The sequence below is a fragment of the Bubalus kerabau genome, chromosome 8 (assembly GCF_029407905.1).
Source record: "Bubalus kerabau isolate K-KA32 ecotype Philippines breed swamp buffalo chromosome 8, PCC_UOA_SB_1v2, whole genome shotgun sequence".
Taxonomy (NCBI): domain Eukaryota; kingdom Metazoa; phylum Chordata; class Mammalia; order Artiodactyla; family Bovidae; genus Bubalus; species Bubalus kerabau.
The window spans coordinates 118,709,196-118,728,106 of NC_073631.1; the positions used below are offsets into that span (position 1 = coordinate 118,709,196).

At 46.1% G+C, this 18,911-nt stretch overlaps 1 pseudogene; it reads right to left on the bottom strand.

Annotated features, from left to right (window-relative positions):
- Positions 1-453: 453 nt before the first annotated feature.
- LOC129658473 (60S ribosomal protein L4-like) lies at positions 454-17,424 on the bottom strand (annotated as a pseudogene).
- Between the last annotated feature and the right edge of the window lie 1,487 nt (positions 17,425-18,911).

An 18,911-nucleotide genomic window follows, 5' to 3' on the forward strand; every position in this document is an offset into this window, starting at 1 on the left:
TGCTTCTGTTAGGTCCTTACTGTTTCTGTCCTTTACCGTGCCCATCCCTGCGTGAAGTGCTCTCTTGAGATCTTCAGTTTTCCTGACCAGATCTCCAATCTTTCCCATTCTGTTGCTTTCCTCTGTTTCCTTTTTTTCTTCTTCATGTTTCTCACTGCCTCTTTGTTCAGGTCGTTATTCAAAATTGTCTGTCCAAAATGATTTGGTGTTAAATGAACAAAATTAAGGCTTCCCTGGTGGCTCAGAGGTTAAAGCTTCTGCCTGCAATGCAGGAGACCCGGGTTCGATCCCTGGGTCAGGAAGATCCCCTGGAGAAGGAAATGGCAACCCACTCCAGTATTCTTGCCTGGGCAATCCCATAGATGCAGGAGCCTGGTGGCCTACAGTCCATGGGGTCGCAAAGAGTCGGACACGACGGAGCGACTTCACTTTCACTTTCAAACAAAATTAAGTCTATGCAGCAGCCTTCTCTTCCTCTGCGGTGGGTTTCTTTTCTGTGGACTTCTTTTCAGCCACTGGTTTCTTGGCCCTTGTGGCCTTTTTTCCCACTAAAGGCTTCTTCAACATCTTATCACCAACAGCTGTCTTTGTTTCCCACCACAGACTTCTTGCCTGAACCCCCTTCTCATCTGATTTCACTTCTAGTGCCGCTGCTGCCCTATCCATCTGGATTTTGTGGCTCTTGGCCTGTCCAAGAATGGTGTTCTGGTGCATGGTCTTTGCATATGGGTTGAGCTTCAACACGATTCTCAGGTTTTCCAGTGGAATTTTCCTTCAGGGCTCTGTGATGAATCTTCTTGCATGGTGCTTGGAGCTCTCTTTGGATTTCTGGGCTTTTTAAGATCCTGCTGAGGTCTGTATTGAGCATCTTGTGCCCGGGGAGGTTATAGTTTCTCTTGTGGGAGGCTGCTTAATGCCAAGTGCCATAGAGCTCATCTAAGTTCAGAAGGCCCTTTCGGTCCAAATGCAGAAATGTCCCACATGACCACTAGGAGCAAGTTTCAAAATGTTCAGCTTGCTTCTATTAAGCAGAGTAATTCCAGGGATGTTTCTGAAGGCCTTGATGGTACCATTGTCCTCGTTATTGATGAGGCAGAGTCCCCTGGGCCAGATATGTCGATGATTTCTCATTTTGCCTTTGCCAGCTCTCATTTGCTGAGAGGCGTCGACCTTTCTGATATCATTCCAGGCCTTAAGTTTCTTCAGAAGCAAAATAACCTCCTTGGTCTTCTTGTGGCCTTCAACTGTATCTTCGATCAGCAAAGGGAGCTCAGGAACTTCCTCTGGACGATGACCTTCAGACACGACTGGCACTGGTAAGGCCGAGGCAGCCAGTGCAGAGCAGATGGCGTATCGCTGCTGCGTCGGATTCACTCAACGGTGCCAGCATTGCCAGGACTTGGTGGGTGCGAACATGCGCCCCCCACGACACATATTTCCAGAAGCACCCTGGCCAGAATGGTGAGTCGCACCCCCTTGAACCCTGGGAATTTGAGCCACAGCTCTGCCGGTACCCCAAGCCTCAGCACGGGTTTGATGACCTGCTAATTCACTGAAAGCGTAGGGCTGTCTGCTGTTTCTCTGCAAGTTGGTGTGAACACAGTTAACAATATCTGGTCGAATGGGAGCCTTGTGCACAGCAGGCACAGCGACCTTTGTGCCACATGACTCCCGCTTTTAGGAGCACACGTGCCAACGGTAGGGAAGGGCAGGCCACGCTCCTCTCCTGTTTTCCTTGATTTCTTTGCATTGCTCACTTGAGAAGCTTTCTTATCTCTACTTGCTGCTCTCTGGAAATCTGCGTTGAGTTGTGTATATCTTTCCCTTCTCCTCTGCCTTTTGCCTCTCTTCTTTCCTCAGCTATTTGTAAAGCCTCCTCAGACAACCACTGTGCCTTGCATTTCTTATTCTTTGGAATAGTTTTGGTCACTGCCTTATGTACAGTGTTATGAACCTCTGTCCCTAGTTCTTCAGGCATTCTGTCCACCAGATCTATTCCCTTGAATCTATTTGTCACCTCCATTGTATAATCATAAGGGATTTGATTTAGGTCATACCTGAATGGTCTAGCCATTTTCTTTAATTTAAGCCTGAATCTTGCTATAAGGAACTCATGAGCTGAGCCACAGTCAGCTCCAGGTCTTGCGTGTTGATTGTGTAGAGCTTCTCCACCTTTGGCTGCAAAGAATAGAATCAGTCTGATTTCAGTGTTGACCATGTGTAGAGTTGTCTCTTGTTACTGTATTTATCTATTCTTTTTCAAATTCTAACTATCACAGCGAATTTTTTTTATCAGCACTTATATACATTTTCAACAATGTGCACAGTTTTGTACTTTTTTCTTTTTCCCTCCATTGTTTGATTATATTTATTCAAGTGGAATTTTGTGTCTCCTGAACCAGTAACACTGAAGAAGCTGAAGCTGAATGGTTCTATGAAGACCTACAAGACCTTTTAGAACTAACACCCAAAAAAGATGTCCTTTTCATTATAGGGGACTGGAATGCAAAAGTAGGAAGTCAAGAAACACCTGGAGTAACAGGCAAATTTGGCCTTGGAATACAAAATGAAGCAGGGCAAAGACTAATAGAGTTTTGCCAAGAAAATGCACTGGTCATAACAAACACTCTCTTCCAACAACACAAGAGAAGACTCTATACATGGACATCACCAGATGGTCAACACTGAAATCAGATTGATTATATTCTTTGCAGCCAAAGATGGAGAAGCTCTATACAGTCAGCAAAAACAAGACCAGGAGCTGACTGTGGCTCAGACCATGAACTCCTTATTGCCAAATTCACACTTAAATTGAAGAAAGTAGGGAAAACCACTAGACCATTCAGGCATGACCTAAATCCAATCCCTTATGATTATACAGTGGAAGTGAGAAATAGATTTAAGGGCCTAGATCTTATAGATAGAATGCCTGATGAACTATAGACTGAGGTTTGTGATATTGTACAGGAGACAGGGATCAAGACCATCCCCATGGAAAAGAAATGTAAAGAAGCAAAATGTCTGTCTGGGGAGGCCTTACAAATAGCTGTGAAAAGAAGAGAAGTGAAAAGCAAAGGAGAAAAAGAAAGACATAAACATCTGAATGCAGAGTTCCAAAGAATAGCAAGAAGAGATAAGAAAGCCTTCTTCAGCGATCAATGCAAAGAAATAGAGGAAAACAACAGAATGGGAAAGACTAGAGATCTCTTCAAGAAAATCAGAGATACCAAAGGAACATTTCATGCAAAGATGGGCTCAATAAAGGACAGAAGTGGTATGGACCTAAGAGAAGCAGAAGATATTAAGAAGAGGTGGCAAGAATACACAGAAGAACTGTACAAAAAAGATCTTCACTACCCAGATAATCACGATGGTGTGATCACTGACCTAGAGCCAGACATCCTGGAATGTGGAGTCAAGTGGGCCTTAGAAAGCATCACTATGAACAAAGCTAGTGGAGGTGATAGAATTCCAGTTGAGCTATTCCAAATCCTGAAAGATGATGCTGTGAAAGTGCTGCACTCAATATGCCAGCAAATTTGGAAAACTCAGCAGTGGCCACAGGACTGGAAAAGGTCAGTTTTCATTCCAATCCCCCCAAAAGGCAATGCCAAAGAATGCTCAAACTACCACACAATTGCACTCATCTCACACGCTAGTAAAGTAATGCTCAAAATTCTCCAAGCCAGGCTTCAGCAATATGTGAACCGTGAACTTCCTGATGTTCAAGCTGGTTTTAGAAAAGGCAGAGGAACCAGAGATCAAATTGCCAACATCCACTGGATCATGGAAAAAGCAAGAGAGTTCCAGAAAAACATATATTTCTGCTTTATTGACTATGCCAAAACCTTTGACTGTGTGGATCACAATAAACTGTGGAAAATTCTGAAAGAGATGGGAATACCAGACCACCTGATCTGCCTCTTGAGAAATTTGTATGCAGGTCAGGAAGCAACAGTTAGAACTGGACATGGAACAACAGACTGGTTCCAAATAGGAAAAGGAGTACGTCAAGGCTGTATATTGTCAGAGTACATCATGAGAAATGCTGGACTGGAAGAAACATAAGCTGGAATCAAGATTGCCGGGAGAAATATCAATAACCTCAGATATGCAGATGACACCAGCCTTATGGCAGAAAGTGAAGAGGAACTAAAAAGCCTCTTGATGAAAGTGAAAGTGGAGAGTGAAAAAGTTGGCTTAAAGCTCAACATTCAGAAAACGAAGATCATGGCATCCGGTCCCCTCATTTCATGGCAAATAGATGGGGAGACAGTGGAAACAGTGTCAGACTATTTTGGGGGGCTCCAAAATCACTACAGATGGTGACTACAGCCATGAAATTAAAAGACGCTTACTCCTTGGAAGGAAAGTTATGACCAACCTAGATAGCATATTCAAAAGCAGAGATATTACTTTGCCCACGAAGGTCCATCTAGTCAAGGCTATGGTTTTTCCTGTGGTCATGTATGAATGTGAGAGTTGGACTGTGAAGAAGGCTGAGCGCCGAAGAATTGATGCTTTTGAAGTGTGGTGTTGGAGAAGACTCTTGAGAGTCCCTTGGACTGCAAGGAGATCCAACCAGTTCATTCTGAAGGAGATCAGCCCTGGGATTTCTTTGGAAGAAATGATGCTAAAGCTGAAACTCCAGTCCTTTGGCCACCTCATGTGAAGAGTTGACTCATTGGAAAAGACTCTGATGCTGGGAGGGATTGGGGGCAAGAGGAGAAGGGGATGACAGAGGATGAGATGGTTGGATGGCATCACCAACTCGATGGACGTGAGTTTGAGTGACCTCCGGAAGTTGGTGATGGACAGAGAGGCCTGGCGTGCTGCAATTCATGGGATCGCAAAGAGTTGGACACGACTGAGTGACTGATCTGATGTGATCTGATCTGAAGCTTTGAGAATTTAAAAATCATCATTGAAAACATTTTTCCACCTGAAGTTACAACCCTTTTCTCCAGGGGCAGCTCACTGGATTCAGAGAACCAACCCCTCCCCTTTACACTTGGACTGAGGGTCAGGGACCCCCTGAAGAACTCCATCCTGGCTAATTCATCTTCCTTTTCTGATATCTCTGAACCCTGCAGCCAACTTTGGGAAGACACCTTCATTAAACACCCCTAATTTAATTTTTGGAGATGTGCTGTTCACATCAGCGTCCTGACCGACATAGTCACTGGTGCCTGAAGCGTGGGAGGCAATTGGAATTTCAAAAGGGGACCCTGGGATTGTGTGCTCATGCCTGGCTTGAATGTACCAATTATCTCCTCATGGTGAGAAAATGGCTTTGAACAGAATGGGCTGAGCCTATGAGAAAGGTACATTGGACACCAAGCGGGGGGAGTGTGGTGTCAGTTTATGATATTTTCAGTGACGAATGCGGGAGACATGACAGTCAAGGAAGTGATAAAAAGACCTTGTTTCATTCATTCTCACTGAGCCGCCCTAGCGATTCCATAGGAACGTCTGGCCTCGAGGAAAGACTCTAGTACTTCGAGTCAGAAAAAGAGAGTTCTGATTCCATTTCTTCTAATAATTTACTCTCTGACCTTGGGAAATTAGCCTTGCACTTTGAATGGCACGTGATTCTACATGAATGCAAGTTATTTCTATTCTTATATTTCTCTCTCTCTCTCTTTCATTACTACCTAACTTAGAAAGTATCTCTTTCTCTGTATTTCCTTAGACGTATTTTGAAAGCTCTGTATTATGACTTGTGGGAAACAATGCTATTACAGAACAAGAAACTACTGGAAATGCCATGATTTTCTCTGCTGGAGCTGGTAGAACTTGGCACTCTAGTGCTGATGGAATTAGATCTGAGAAGCCAGCAAGATTTTACACTCTTGACAAAACGAGTTAGGTCCAGCCTTGGCCACGTTACCCACTGAGAGATGGTCTTCACTGGCTCAAGGGGAGAGAGGACCAGGGGCAGATGTGACTGGCTTAGCTGGGTTTGCATGTGGCTCAGGGGTGGTTTGGGGAGGGAGTGATGCTAGGGACGGGGGAGGGGAAGCTCTCCCCCGCCCTGTGCACCCCACTGCCTGGACTGGGGCTCCGCTGAGGCTTGGTGCCTCTCCCGCCCTCTTCCCAGCCTCCCTTCCTGTGGCCCTCCGTCCTCTCCTCCATCTCTTCTTCTCTCCTTTCCACGTTCTTTCCCACCCTTTGTCCTCTCTTTGCTCCTCCTTCACTTCACCTCCATCCTGGTTCTGCTGCCCGCAGCTCACGCCCTGCTCCTGACCACACAGCAGCCTGAAAACCCTAACTCCCCCTTGCAGAACCAAAGCCAAAGTGACATGTTCCCAACCCAGAAGGTTGGGGTGTACGGGGCAGTCACCTTCGATTTCCGTAAGTGCAGCCAAGAAGAACACCCAGTTTAAAGCTGGTTCACAGCGTCTGCACGTATAGCTCTCTGGCAGAAAGACTGATGCGTCAATGTGTCCTTAACTGTTCCTCAGACCAGGGCACAGTAAAAGTGGGGTAGCGGGGGATAAATTACAGGATGGTTGAAAATATACACAGGACCTCTGCGATTTTGTCTGAATCAAAGGCTGGCTTCTAATCAATATAATGTATTTTTTTATTATTAAGTAGCCCATTATAATATAATAGAGCAATAAATACTGATAAAAGTGTTCCCAGTGAGCAATTCCTTTTGGAATAATGACTATTTGATTATAGAATGATTTGGCTTTTAATTTATACCAGCACTTAATGTGTTCCTCTTAACTTAATATTCTCCCAGTGCTGAGTGGAGTCCAGTCACAGGGAGTGATGAACATGCGCTGCTGGGAACTTCATTAAGGAGCAGCTCCGGTGTGGGGGCCACTCTGAGTCCTGTGGTCCAAGGGCTTCCAGATCAATCCAGAGAGAGACTTGCTGTGGTGTTGCTGCTGGGGCCCAGTCAGGGCCCAGGGGATGGAGTGCCACGTGCTTCTGCTCACCTTTAACTTTCTTTATCTGTGGACTCTGGATAACATAATACCTGGGCATTTGATCATTCAAAAGACCTTCTTTAAGAGCCTTCTATGTACCACACATACATTAAGCAGTATTTAAGGGCAGTGTTGAAAGAAAACAAACAATAAACCAATCACAAAACAAGAATCCTAAAGGTGAGGGAACAATGCAAAGAAATAGAAGAAAACAATAGAATGAGAAAGACTAGACATCTCTTCAAGAAAATCAGAGATACTAAAGGAACATTTCATGCAAGGATGGGCACAATAAAGGACAGAAACAGTAAGGACCTAACAGAAGGAGAAGAGATTAAGAAGAGGTGGTAAGAATACACATAACTGTACAAAAAGGTCTTAATGACCCGGATAACCATGATGGTGGGATCACTTACCTAGAGCCAGACATTCTGAAGTCCGAAGTCAAGTGGGCCTTAGGAAGCATCACTACAAACAAAGCTAGTGGAGGTGATGGAATTTCAGTTGAGCTATTTGAAATCCTAAAAGATGATGCTGTGAAAGTGCTGCACTCAATATGCCAGCAAATTTGGAAAACTCAGCAGTGGCCACGGGACTGGAAAAGGTCAGTTTTCATTCCAATCCCAAAGAAAGGCAATGCCAAAGAAAGTTCAAACATGACTTAGTGACTGAACAACAGTGAAGGTGAGTGGGATCTTGGAGAAGACAGCCACTCCCAGTGGTGTGGGATCTGCTTCATCTGTAGCTCAGCCTTCTCTCTTTCCTTCTTTACCTCCTACAGCTGCGCCTAGAGACCCCTGCTAGTTCCAAAGATCCAGACTGGGTCTCCTGTACCCAGTATTCCAAGCACTGGACCAGGGCAGCCACTCCATTCTCTGGGACAGAAGAAAGTGAGAATCGTGTAGCTAGAATTGCTGTTTTCCTGGGTAACTTGTGGGCTAACTAGGCATTGAACATCGTTGTTCTCAACCTCAAGACGTCAAAAGCTGAATTCACCATTCACTGAATTCACCGTGCCTCCTAGAATATCCTCCTCGTCTTGTCTTACCCGTTTATATTGGGTTGGCCCAGTAGCTCATTTAGATTTTTTTGTAAGATGTAACAGAAAAACCCGGATGGACTTCTGGGCCAAGCCAGTGGGGAGATGCTCCTGCAGGTGTGTGCTGCTAAATGTGTAACCATGGGCTCTCAGCAGCTCTCCGGCTGACCAGGGCTTAGGATTCAGCACTTTCACTGCCATGGCCCCGGGTTCAGTCCCTCACCGTGGTGCTAGGACCCCACAAGCTGCATGGTGTGGCCAAAAACAAAGACGCCGGGCTCTTTTTTTTTTTTTTTAAAAAGAAGAGTTCCCCTTCCCTGGTGCAAATGCTTCCACTGGGTCTGATTCCCAGCTTCCCACGTGGTGTCCTGACGTGAGGATGGGAGAGGTATGGGAATGGGCTCTTGGGGGCTGGCGTGAGCCAACCTTAGCCACGTACTCACTGCACCACCATCCAGACCATTCGAGCCGAAAACCTAACCTGCAGCTTTGAGTCTTCATTTCCCTTTCTTCCAACGTCCGGTGTGGGGAGAAAAGGCTGACTTTCCCCTGTGTCCCAAGCCCTTTCACGGTCCCAGCACACTCATGCAAGCTCGCCACCAGGAGAGTGAGGTCTCTGTCTCTTTGGCATTGGTTAGTTAAGGATCCACAATGCAGCTCTTTTGGAATTTGGGGGACCACACCCGGCTGTCACCAGGAGGGGACCACCACCAGCATTCAGATGGTGAGCTCCAGGGTCATCTTTGGGTGTCCTGGAAATTACTGTCCAAGGATGCTATCTTAGCATGACGTTCAAAGTTCATTCAAAAAGGTGGAAATTTTGTTTATTATTTCTGAACCTAGAACCAAATTCCAGTTTACCTAGAACCTAATTCCAGTTTATTCATAGATTATCTGTTAGTATTATTATTTTATTTTTAATGCATGCTGGTTGTACTGGGTTTTATTTTGGTGTCCTCTCTCTTTGGTTTTTCTGTACTTGTCACAATGGCTTCTGATCCTTTTTCCCCCTTTTTCCTAGTCCAAACTCATTCATTATATGTATGGCCAGGACAGCATCACTTATTTTTATTTTTGAGCTTGGTTGTGCCCAAATATGAAACACATATCAATGCCTTAGAAATTGTTTTCTTTTTTATCTCTAATAAAGTCAGGAGTTATATTTATTTTTTTGAATTATGTAAATAAGAAATGGCACCCTACTCTAGTATTTCTTGCCTGGAAAATTGCATGGACAGAGGATCCTGGCAGGCTGCAGTCCATGGGGTCTCAAAAAGTCAGACACAACTGAGCACGCACACAGGTATCTTATATTGTCTATAAATTGCTCTACGAGGACAGAAGATTGGACCTTGGGAATATCAAATGCCATGGATCCAGTAGTAAATCATCACCCAGCTTTTCTACAAAAGTCACAACTTGAAGCCATCCTGATTCTAGAAACATAAAGAAAACTGTGTGCGTTTGTTCAAAACATGTATTTCTGGACCTGATAAATGGACTTTTCTAAGGGGTAGAAAGAAAATTTTTGTGTAAGCATACTTACATGTCACAACTGACTTTTCCTGCTCCACTCTGCATCTTTATAGGCGGGTCTGCTCTGTTTTGTGTGATATAAATTAAAGCAGTGCAGATGGCAGGGATACTAGAAACATATAGCTATCAGGGCAGCCAGCCACCCACCCATCAGGAAAGGCTCCACCACAGCAGGACGGCCGGCTCCCGGCTGTGCCAGGAGGGCCTTACGCTTGCTTGGTGGTGGGGAGGTTTACTGGGGCACGGATGAGGTCAGGGGGTGGTGGGGATGGCCAGAGGCTTTGGGACCTTGGTGCTGTGGATATTTGTCATCTGGTGTCTTAGACTGTTCAGGCTGCTATCTCAAGTGCCACAGACTGTGGGGCTTGAACAACGGACACCTGTGTCTCACTGTCTGGGGGCTGGGAGTCCAAGGTCCAGGGTGCTGGCAGATTGGGTGTCTGCCGAGGGCTCTCTTCCTGGTTGGCAGATGCTGTCTTCTTGGAAAGAGAGTGCTGGGGTCTCTCTATCCCTTTATAAGATCATGAACCCCATTCCCGAGGGCTCCAGACTCACTAATCACTCCCAAAGTCCCAAATTTCAAGCACCATCACATTGGGGATTAGTCTCCACACATGGATTGGGGCAGAGGGACACAAACATTGAGTCCATAGCATCTGCTGGGAACCATTTCAATATTTTATCAACAGGTACACCACCCTTATGGCAGAAAGTGAAGAAGAACTAAAGAGCCTCTTGATGAAAGTGACAGATAAGAGTGAAAAAGTTGCCTTAAAGCTCAACATTCAGAAAACTAAGATCATGGCACCCAGTCCCATCACTTCATGGCAAATAGATGGGGAAACAGTGGAAACAGTGGCTGACTTTATTTTTCTGGGCTCCAAATTCACTGCAGATGGTGATTGCAGCCACGAAATTAAAAGACGCTTGCTCCTTGGAAGGAAAGTTATGACCAACCTAGACAGCATATTAAAAAGCAGAGACATTACTTTGTCAACAAAGGTCTGTCTAGTCAAGGCTATGGTTTTTCCAGTGGTCATGTATGGATGTGAGAGTTGGACTATAAAGAAAGCTGAGTGCTGAAGAACTGATGCTTTTGAATTGTGGTGTTGGAGAAGACTCTTGAGAGTCCCTTGGACTGCAAGGAGATCCAACCAGTCCATCCTAAAGATCAGTCCTGGGTGTTCATTGGAAGGACTGATGCTGAAGCTGAAACTCCAATACTTTGGCTACCTGATACAAAGAGGTGACTCATTGGAAAAGACCCTGATGCTGGGAAAGATTGAGGGCAGGAGGAGAAGGGGATGACAGAGGATGAGATGATTGGATGGCGTCACGGACTCAATGGACATGAGTTTGAGTAAACTCCGGGAGTTGGTGATGGACACGGAGGCCTGGCCTGCTGCAGTCCATGGGGTCACAAAGAGTCGGACACGACTGAGCGACTGAACTGAACTGAACTGAACAGCTGAGCAGGTGCTCTGTTGTTCAGTTGCTCAGTGTCTGACTCTTTGCGACTCACAGACTGCAGCACGCCAGGCTTCCCTGTCCTTCACTATCTCCTGGAGTTTGCTCAAACTCATGTCCATTGGTTGGATGCCATCCAACCATCTCATCCTCTGTCACCCCCTTCTCTTCCTGCCTTCAACCTTTCCCAACATCAGGGCCTTTTCCAATGAGTCAGTTCTTTGCATCAGGTGGCCAAAGTACTGATGCTTCAGCTTCAGCATCAATCTTTCCAATGCATATTCTGGTTGATTTCCTTTAGGATTGATTGGTTTGATCTCCTTGCAGTCCAAAGGACTCTCAAGCGTCTTCTCCAGCACTACACTTAGAAAGTATCAAGTGCTTATGGGCTGAATATAGCCCTAAACCTGGCTTCTAGCCCTAGATCTAGGACTGAGCTCTCAGGGAGAGGTATGGGGTTAGGCGTGGCTGTGGCCGTGGATTCCAGGCACTCACTCCCCACTAGGCCTTTCCCACTGGGCACTGCCAATGCCCAGGTGTCCCTGAACCATCCATGCCATCTGGCTTGGCTCTTGTCCTATGGCACTGCCATGCCTTCAGGGACTTGTCTCGCTGTCGGGAGCTGATTTATGGTTTTATTAAAATGCGATTAAGAGGGGACCGATGATGAATCATTCCCACCACTTGCCATCTAAACACACAGAGCAGCTGCCAACCGCACGGGAAGGACACACGGCGCAGTGCTGGGTCAGCCTGGCAGCAGGGTCCTAGAGGGCTCCCCGAGGGCAGCGAGCTCTGCCCTCTGGGGCTCGGCTCTCCGTCCAGCCACGACCTTCAGGCGTCAGCCTTTGAGCTTCCTTATGCATCGGTTACATCATTTACAGGAAGCTACTGGGATGTCATGCTAAACATTCATGATTCTTTTGTTTTTATAAAAACATAAGTAAAAAAACCCAAGCAGCTCAAGACAGCAAAGGGTAGACATTTTTAAAAGGAGTATTTGCTTAGATAAATGTCCAAATGTATCTATTTCTTGGGCTCAGCTTGGTGCCTTTCTTTCTTTCTTTTTTTTAAAAAATTACTATGAAGTATAGTTGATTTAAATTGTTGTGTTAATCTCTGCCTTACAGCAACGTGACTCTGTTATGCACATATATACATTCCTTTCCATATTTCTTTCCATTATGGTTTATCCCTGAATATTGAATATAGCTCCCTGTGTTATACAGTAGGACCTTGTTCATCCATTCTCTATCTAATAGTTTGCATTTGCTAATCCCGAACTCCCACTCCGTCCCTCCCCCAGTCTGGTGCCTTCCTTGCTTTGTGTTAGTGTTCACCAGCTGACGCTGATGAATCTAGCCTGTGTTCTCTGCGGTGATCTTGGCATCACCGTGGCTGTAATTAGAACTGGGACAGGAGCTGCAGAGACGGGGCTATGGGAAGAACAAGCCAAACCTCCCTTTGGATGAGGAGGGAACATGTGGTCCCCTGGGCATGGTTGGCCCCCATTCCTTGTCTGTCCCCAGGTATCAGGCTCCTTACTTTGGTGAATCCTTGTATGTCCCATCCTCCATTTAAACCCCAGGCCCCAGGGAACAACTTTAAAATGTTTGACCTCTTGTTAGTCTTCTCCCCTAACATTTCAATCTTCTTCTAGACTTTTTCCATTGTGTAAATTGCACAATCTTGAATGTACAATTGTGTACAATTAAGTACTTTCATGGACTTCCCAAGTGGCCCTAGTGGCCTGCCAATGCAGGAAACCTAGGACATGTGGATTTGATCCCTGGGTCGGGAGGATCCCCCACAGGAGGGCCTGGCAGCCCACTCCAGTGTCCTTGCCTGGAGAATCCCATGGACAGAGGAGCCTGGCGGGCTACAGTCCACGGGGTCGCAGAGAGTCGGGCATGACTGAAGCGACTTAGCACACGTGCACAAGTACATTCACACTGCTGTGCAGCCATCCCACGCCCGTCTCCAGAACTTTTTCACCCTCCTGAATGGAACTTCTGTCTCTGCTAACACTAACTCCCCGTCTCACTCTCCCCAGCCCCTGGTAACCTCTATTCTACGTTTTCATCAGGAATATGCTTATTTCTGGGACCTCATATGAGTGGCAGAGAAGGCAATGGCACCCCACTCCAGTACTCTTGCCTGGAAAATCCCATGGACGGAGGAGCCTGGTAGGCTGCAGTCCATGGGGTTGCTAAGAGTTGGACACGACTGAGCGACTTTGCTTTCACTTTTCACTTTCATGCATTGGAGAAGGAAATGGCAACCCACTCCAGTGTTCTTGCCTGGAGAATCCCAGGGACGGGGGAGCCTGGTGGGCTGCCGTCTATGGGGTCGCACAGAGTTGGACACAACTGAAGCGACTTAGCAGCAGCAGATGAGTGGAATCACTGGATTTGTCCTTTTATGTCTGGCTTATTTCACTTAGCATATTAACCTTACATGGAAAAGCTGGTTCAAAACTGGGAAAGGACGTGTGTTGTCATCTATTTATTTAACTTATATGCGGAATACTTCATGTGAAATATGGGGCTGGATGAATCACAAGCTGGGAAACCAGATCGCTGGGAGAAATATGAACAACCTCAGATATGCAGATGATAACACTCTAATGGCAGAAAGTTAAGAGGAACTAAAGAGTCTCCTGATGAGGGTGAATGAGGACAGTGAAAAAAATGGCTTAAAACTCAACGTTCAAGAAGTTAAGATCATGGCATCCAGTCCCATCACTTCATGGCAAATAGATGGGGAAAAAGTGGAAATAGTGACAGATTTTATTTTCTTGATCTCCAAAATCACAGTGGACAGTGGCTGCAGCCATGAAACTGCAAGATGCCTGCTCCTTGCAAGGAAAGTTATGACAAATTAGACAGTGTATTAAAAAGCAGAGACATCACTCTGCCTACAAAGGTCTGTAGAGATAAAGCTATGGTTTTTCCAGGAGTCATGTATGGATGTGAGAGTTGGACCATAAAGAAGGCTGAGTGCCCAAGAATTGATGCTTCGAATTGTGGTGTTGGAGATGACTCTTGAGAGTCCCTTGGACAGTATGGAGATCAAACCAGTCAATCCTAAAGGAAATCAACTTTGACTCTTCACTAGAAGGACTGATGCTGAAGCTGAAGCTCCAGTACTTTGGCCACCTGATGTGAAGAGCTGACTCATTGGAAAAGACCCTGATGCTGGGAAAGATTGAAGGCGGGAGGAGAAGGGGACGACAGAGGATGAGATGGTTAGATGGCATCACCGACTCAAAGGCATGAATTTGAGCAAACTCTGGGAGATAGTGGAGGACAGGGAAGCCTGGCGTGCTGCAGTTCATGGGGTCGCAAAGAGTCGGATATGACTTAGCAACTGAACAACAGGAACAATTGTCCTCAGGATTCATTCATGTTGTATCCGGTGCCAGGATTTTCTTCCTTTTCAAGACTGAACAATATTCTATTGTATGGATAGACCACATGGTGTTTGTTCATTCAGGGCTTGATGGGCATTTGGGGGTGTTTCTGCCTTCTGCCTATAGTGAGCAGTGATGCTGTGCACACTGATGCATTTCTTCCAGTTTTGATCATTGAAAGGTATGCCTGCCGTATCCAGACCCTCTCAAATGCACTGAGGTTGTCCTGTGGATCCAATAGCATCTTCAGCTCCTGAAACATGCACGTGCAGACCAGGTGTATGAGCCCTGTTCACCTGCATGTGCTCTTGCCCTGCCCTCGGTGTGGAGCGGTCTCCACCCTCTTCTGTCCTTTCTCCGGCCCTCTCTCTGCTCTGCAGCAACCGGCTTTCTGAAATGCTGGCCTTGTTCACTGTCTCTAGAACTGCACTTAGCCCTTTGGTCTACTAGTAAACTTCTTTTGGCTACGTGTTTCCTGGCAGGTGTTCCTGGGCTCTGACTCTGCCCAGGTTTCAGCCCTTCCTAACCCTTTTAGGGGCTTCCCCTGTGGCTCAGCTGGTAAAGAATCTGCCTGCAATTCAGGAGACATGAGTTTGATCCCTGGGTTGGGAAGATCCCCTGGAGAAGGGAAAGGCTACCCACTCCAGTATTCTGGTCTGGAAAATTCCAGAACCTGTATAGTCCATGGGGTCACAAAGAGTTGGACACGACTGAGTGACTTTCACTTTCACTTCACTTTACCCTTTTACAGCCATGTCCTCCAGACCATGAAGGCTGAACTCACAGAACAGGATTCAGTATTGATAGCAAATAAGCACAACAAAACTAATCAAACATGTTATTAATTACATGTATCGTGATCATATGCTACTTGGTAATTAGGCATGACTGATAAGGGGCTCATAAGTGGCTATGCTTAATTGTACTCTGACCTGAACTGCCCAATCATTTTTGGAGTCAGTAGGGAGTGTGTTTGTTGGCTAACAAAACTCCATCTAGTCAAAGCTATGGTTTTTCCCTAGTCATGTATGGATGTGAGAATTGGACCATAAAGAAAACTGAGCACTGAAGAATTGATGCTTTTGAACTGCAGTGTTGGAGAAGACTCATGGAAAATTCTGAAAGAGATGGGAATACCAGACCACCTGACCTGCCTCTTGAGAAGCCTGTATACAGGTCAGGAAGCAACAGTTAGATCTGGACATGGAACAACAGACTGCTTCCAAATAGGAAAAGGAGTACGTCAAGGCTGTATATTGTCACCCTGCTTATTTAACTTATATGCAGAGTACATCATGAGAAATGCTGGGCTGGAGGAAGCACAAGCTGGAATCAAGATTGCTGGGAGAAATATCAATAACCTCAGATATGCAGATGACACTACCCTTATGGCAGAAAGTGAAGAAGAACTAAAGAGCCTCTTGATGAAAGTGAAAGAGGAGGGTGGAAAAATTGGCTTAAACCTCAACATTCATAAAACTAAGATCATGGCATCTTGTCCCATCACTTCATGGCAAATAGATGGGGAAACAGTGGAAACAGTGGCTGACTTTATTTTTCTGGGCTCCAAAATCACTGCAGATGGTGATTGCAGCCATGAAATTAAAAGACGCTTACTCCTTGGAAGGAGAGTTATGACCAACCTAGACAGCATATTAAAAAGCAGAAACATTACTTTGTCAACAAAGGTCTGTCTAGTCAAGGCTATGGTTTTTCCAGTGGTCATGTATGGATGTGAGAGTTGAACTATAAAGAAAGCTGAGCACTGAAGAATTGATGCTTCTGAACTGTGGTGTTGGAGAAGACTCTTGAGAGTCCCTTGGACTGCAAGGAGATCCAATCAGTCCATCCTAAAGGAAATCAGTCCTGGGTGTTTATTGGAAGGACTGATGTTGAAGCTGAAACTCCAATACTTTGGCCACCTGATGCGGAGAGGTGACTCATTTGAAAAGACCCTGATGCTGTGAGGGATTGGGGGCAGGAGGAGAAGGGGACGACAGAGGATGAGATGGCTGGATGACATCACTGACTCAATGGTCATGAGTTTGAGCAAGCTCCGGGAGTTGGTGATGGACAGGGAGGCCTGGCCTGCTGCAGTCCATGGGGTCACAAAGAGTCGGACACGACTGAGTGAACTGACTGACTGAGGGAGTGTGTACATTTGTGTGTACACGTGTGAGTGTGTCTGTGTTGATGGGAGAAGAAAGGATGGGGAAAGTTCTTTGGAGAGGTGGTGAGTCTAGGAATAACTGGAGAGGGAGGCTGGGACCCCTTTCCTGACCCCCTACGAGGGGGCAGGACAGGAAGTGTTCTTCTGAAGCCTCAGTTAAGACCCTGTTCTCTTTCTCCCACCTTCTGCCTGCCTCAGCCCTGATTAAAATCCTCGGATCAATTTCCTGTTCTCTTTCATTTTTCTTGTTCCCTGCCCTGACAAGGACTGTAAATACTGACAGTTCATGGTGGATATTATGGTGAAAGGAACTCCATGCTGAAACAGTTCTCTGTGCAGCTGCTTGAAATTCTAGCCACTGATTTCCTTGGCCAAGTCCAGTGACAGGGGTCCACAGGGCTGTTGGAACTTGGGGTGGATTATGGGACGTCCTAAAATAGTGTTCCCAACCTGCAGGCAGTGGAGTTACTGTGTGGGATCCAAACATTGTCTAGTTTGAATGCTTATCTTGCCCATATTTACCCAAATTAAAACAAAAAACCTGCCCAAGGATGCATGGTGATCAGTAAACTATCTAAGATGTTTATTGAATCCATAGCTGACACTGAGAACAACTAGTCAAGAGCAAGTAACTCTGCACCGGTCAAGGGGTCAGGTGGGTAGCAGTCACATCATTTTCGGCTCCTGCGTGGACACCTGTGCAGTTTCCCTGGTAGCGTCTGTGGGAGGAAGTGGGGATCAGCTTCCTCTAGCATGTCTTTCGTGGTTTCTTGGGATTCCCTTCGGTCGGTTCTGAGGGAAAGGTTTAGACAGATTTGAGAATGAGGGTGTGACCATAACTCACTTTCAGCACCAGCATGGCGATAGCCACTCGGGGTGGACAGTCTCTGTTCTCTAAGGGAGCCCAGGCTGCAGCTCCCACGAGTCACAGTGAATCTGCTCCCATCTCTGTGGCACTGAACCGAAGCCAAAAGAACAAGACGCCTGCCAGACGCCCAGGAACGAGCTGCTGCTTCTGCTCAGGTTTAATTGAAGCACTATTGCTACAACAGCCTATCGCCAGAAGTGAAGGCAAACAGCTGGTTAGACTCTCATATTCCTCACGATTTTAAATCACATTCACGCCAACGTTTTTCTTCATTGTCTACTTGTCACTTAGTGTGAGAGGCCGAGCAACATATGGAAGGCACGGGGGAGCAACCTGCAAGTCCACAGATGTGGGTTCTAAGCCAGCAGCCTCTTGCGGAGTAGTCACTGTGTGACAGGAAAGCACAGATCTGACTCCATATTTTATCTGTTTCTTTTACTTAAACCTCTGTATTCTATTGTTTCTGCTCAAGTTAAGAATGTTGCTTGTAGCCTGGAGTGTACAGGGCAGTGCATTAATGGAGGCTCTGAGCTTTTAAGGTCTGTTTCCCATTCATATGGATATAAATAGTTGCAGAACAGAGTAACATGTATCTTGTTGGTGGTTTACAAGAACATTATGACCTTATGACCTGATTGAGGTGGGCAGCTGCAGGAACAAAGGATTCCACTATAAAAGGGGCCTCAGTTCTAACTGGGGTAAAATGGTTCTTTGGGAGACCAGTCCACCATCTTCTCGGTCTGCTGGCTTTCTGAATAAAATCTCTATTCCTTGCCCCAGCAACTCATCTCTCGATTTGTTGGCCTGTCATGTGATGAGCAGTCTGAGTTTGGACTCGGTAACAACTGGCTGTGTGTGACCTTGGACAAGCCCCTCACCTTGCCAGACCCCAGTTTCCTCATATATAAAATAACCTAAAATTCGATGGTGGTGTCCTGACTTTAGACCTGTATTCTTTGCGCTACAACTCCGGACTGACTTCTGTCAGCCTCATTCAAAATGTGAGTGGAGAGGGAGGAGGAAGGATCATGGCAGACAGGAGGTGTGTTTGGAGGACCCACAGGAGGTCACTGGCTATGCTTTCTCTCCCCTCAACCCCTCACTCCGCCGCTTTGCTTCATGTTCGGACTTGCTGCCCTCCTCTTCCAACACATGCTTCATTCTAATACATGGTTCATTCAATGCTCACAATAACCTGCCCAGCTGGTATTATTATTATTTCCAAATTTATACCTTGGGAAACAAAATGTAAGGAGGCTCATGTGCTCGGGGACACAAAGTTAGAAGTAGCAGGGCAGGGATTTAAACTGAGGAAGTATGACTTTCAAATCTAACCGTTAATCACTATGAACAGGCAGCGACGGGAATCCCTTTGGTCTTTGGGAATCCCTTTCCCATTGGAAGGAGACTGGGAGTGTCAAGAAAGCAGGAGAGAGGGACCATGGAGGCGTGAAGAGGATGCCTTCACCATCTTCCCA